Genomic DNA, 3810 nt, shown 5'->3' with positions numbered 1-3810 from the left:
ATGGTAAATGGAAAGGATAGAGATCATGTCACATGTACATACTATTGTATCTTGCTTGTAAGGGTGTAGTGGTAAGCACACAGTAGATGCTTACAAAAACAAATACAAATAGGTTGAATTTTTAAAATCTGTCTGGAAAGATTTCACAGAAATGTGGAACTTCTTAGATTTTGGAACTCAGTTTCACCAAAACTGTTAAGGGTTGTCGTTCATTTTTGTCACTGCCAACAACCTTTAGTTTGTTGCTCCCCAAATAAGTCCAAACTCCTTGTCTTCCAAAATGCACTATGTGGTTATTTCCTTAGGATAAATGTATAGGTTAATTTTAACAAGCCCTACTGAATATAAAATGACCTGCTTTATAAATATTCATTTATGTATGTTTTATAAATGCATCATCCACTGAGCAACCCTTCTGCCTTGAAACTGCCCTCAGCTCTTGTGATGACTACTTCTCTGTAAATCTCTGACTACTTCTCAGCCTATTTCGCAGCATCCTCTTTCTCTGCCCACATCTTTATATTAGGCTTCTCCAGGGTTCCATCTTGGACCCCATTTTCCATGAATGATCTCATCCATTCCCCCAATTTCAGTTACCATTTATACGCTGGTAGCTCTCTCAAATTGTTATCCTAGCTCAGATTTCTCCTGAAGAGTGGTTAATCTATCTCCTAACTGATCTATTTCCCCCACTCCTGCCTGTGCATTAAATTTGTTCACTGTCACCGGAGTATTTTTGTTTTAATTTCTAATAGCACATACTTTAGAAAAGTAGGAAAATACGAACAAGAGTTAACATTAAATGTGAGAGGCCTCTGCTCCCCATGGGCCCCGCGCGCCACCGGTGGCTGGCTCGCTCTCCCGTTGTGGCCCGCTGGAATTTTCGCAGGCGAGCGCACTTCCCCGCGCAGAGGAGCCCCAGGTGGGCAGGGAGGCTCCGAGTGAGCGTCGGTCGGTGGACGTGGTGCCTGCGCGTGGGGCCTGAGAAGCTCTGGGCGAGTGCGCAGTCGGCTCCTGGGGCGGTGCGGCGCGCATCTCAGGTCTCACACTTGTAAGTTTCGGCAAAGAATGCGGTGCTTCTTGAGGCACGCTGAGCCATGCTGTACAAAGCTTCAAATCTTGGCGCAAAACCCAGAGACCTTGCCAGAGCAAAGAAGAACAGAAGTACAAATGGACGACTGGTCAAAAGGGCCTAGACAAGTGGTGGTTGTTATTGTTCTTCCATCCAGCTGTGAAAGAAACCTTCATTGCCTGTATTTTATAATCAACCAGTATATATATATATATATATATTTTTTTTTTTTAAATGAACGTTTATTTGGTGAATCCACTGAGATTTGGGGGTAATTTTTTTTTTTTTTTTTTAGCTGTGTTTGGGTCTTCGTTTCGTGCGAGGGCTTTCTCTAGTTGGGGCAAGCGGGGGCCACTCTTCATCGTGGTACGGGGGCCACTCTTCATCGCGGTGCGCGGGCCTCTCACTATCGCGGCCCCTCCCATTGCGGGGCACAGGCTCCAAACGCGCGCAGGCTCAGCAGTTGTGGCTCACGGGCCCAGTTGCTCCGCGGCATGTGGGATCTTCCCAGACCAGGGCTCGAGCCCGTGTGCCCTGCATTAGCAGGCAGACTCTCAACCACTGCGCCACCAGGGAAGCCCTCAACCAGTATATTTTAACACCAGGACAGTGCTGCATTAGTCCAGACATAACCCATAGTTATCTTGAACAAGAGACCACTGGGAGAAATAAAAGTACACAGCCAGATGAGCAACTGCCTGTGAATTCTAAGGGAAGCATGCAACAGAAATCCAATGAATTAGTTAATGAAGCTACATATGAGGGCATAGAACTGCCAGAGCAGAAATCAAGGAATTTTCAAGTCATCAGTCCTCATCTAGGTGATGAGACAGCTCACTGCACCACAGAAAAATCCAATATTATGGAACAAAGAAATAATGATTTGCATTACAAATGTATGATTCCTTGTCAAGTTACTTCAGACTTAAAGAGGAGACAATAGCATTGCTTCTAAAAGAATTGGACATTCGCAAAGCAAGCAATAAAAAGCTTCAAGAAAAACTGACTAAAGAAGATAAAGAACAGAGAAAACTAAAGCTTAAACTGGAACTCCAAGAAAAAGCAACAGAAGCTCAAATTGCTGAAAAAACAGCAGCTCTGGTTGAAGAGGTGTATTTTGCAGAGGGAACATGATGAAGCTATTATGTTTCGACAGCAGTTAGCCAATGAGGAGAGAAATGAAGCAATTGCACGAGCCAAGCATATGGAAATGTCTCTAAAACTGCTAGAAAATATTAACCCTGAAGAAAATGACATGACATTACAGGAATTACTGAACAGAATAAACAGTGCAGACACAGGGATAGCTATTCAGAAGAATGGAGCTATAATTGTGGATAGAATCTACAAGTCCAAGGAATGTAAAAAGAGAATAACTGCAGAAGAAATGAATGCAGTGATTGAAGAACGGGATGCTGCTTTGTCTCAGGTGGAAGTTTCTCTCCCTTTGGAACTAATAAGACCTCTGGATTAGCAGAATCTCAGTTTGCAGAGATAGGAAGCAAAAATCTTAGTATTGGATCACTCTGGATAATAATGAATGAAGCCACTCCCATTTCAACCCCTTGATTCCTGGACCCGTGAATATTGGCTGTAGATGAAAAAGTACCATATACTGGATTCTGGTTTAGAGCATATACACTGTCATGGAGAACCTTGTCCTAGCCCCACCAGGTATTGCCACATATCTGGCACTATAATCAAGTCTTCAAAAATCCATTCCACTGTTTTATCAAGCTAGCTGTGTCAGGATGATGCGGAACTTGGTAAGATCAGTGTTCATAAGCATGAGCCCATTGCCACACTTCATGTGCTATGAAGTGAGTTCCTTGATCAGAACAATGCTGTGTGGAATCTCATGGTGATATGTAAGGCATTCTATAAGTCCATGGATGGCTGTTTTTGCACAAGCATTGCATTCAGGGAAGCAAGTCCATATCCAGGCAAAGTGTTTATTCCAGTAGGAACAGTAAAGAGTAGTTTTAGTAAGAAGGTAGGAGAATGAAAGTTTGTGATCCAAGAGCAGAGTTTCAGAGTTAAGGATTAAAGAGGACTAAGGACAAGATATGGCTAGGGTTATTGTTTGAAGGTATATTTTATTGGAATAAATGAGTCAAGAAATTGTAAGGCTAGAGTGCTGTATGGGTGATTCTTGCTTTTGTCTAGAATATTGGCAAGAAAAAAAATTTTTTAATGTGGGAAAGTAACCTTTGTTGTCAAATCATAGTGGTACAGATGAGAAGCAAGTCATCCAAATCAGTGCTTCTCAAACTGTCTGTGGTGAAAACCAGTTTAAAAAAACGTTGTTCCAATGTGTTATGGAACACTACTTTTATAATGTATAATAAAAATGACTTATCAAAAAAATTATAAAATAAAAAATAAATGTGAGAGAAGGGAAGCTAGAAGACACCACACGAAGTGGTCAGTGAAACCCAGGATGTGAGACGTTCTGTAGGACAAAAGACTGGGTTTCTTCAACAAGTATCATGGGAGGTGGAGGGACTGTTATAGATTAAAAGAATTTAAGAGACCCAACCACAAGCAATGTATAGCTCTTGTTTGTTTTGTGTTTTTATAAATTTATTTATTTTATTTATTTATTTTTGGCTGCGTTGGGTCTTCATTGCTGCATGCAGGCTTTCTCTAGTTGCGGTGAGCGGGGGCTACTCTTCGTTGCGGTGCGTGGGCTTCTCATTGTGGTGGCTTTTCATTGCAGTGGCTTCTCTTGGTGCGCG

The 3810-nt window shown here is 42.1% G+C and overlaps 1 pseudogene; it reads left to right on the top strand.

The window, feature by feature from the left end:
• LOC118882415 lies at positions 1-2546 on the top strand (annotated as a pseudogene).
• Positions 2547-3810: the final 1264 nt, after the last annotated feature.

This window comes from Balaenoptera musculus, chromosome 16, assembly GCF_009873245.2.
Source record: "Balaenoptera musculus isolate JJ_BM4_2016_0621 chromosome 16, mBalMus1.pri.v3, whole genome shotgun sequence".
In the NCBI taxonomy this organism is placed as follows: Eukaryota; Metazoa; Chordata; class Mammalia; order Artiodactyla; family Balaenopteridae; genus Balaenoptera; species Balaenoptera musculus.
This window is presented reverse-complemented; position numbering and strand designations above follow the sequence as displayed.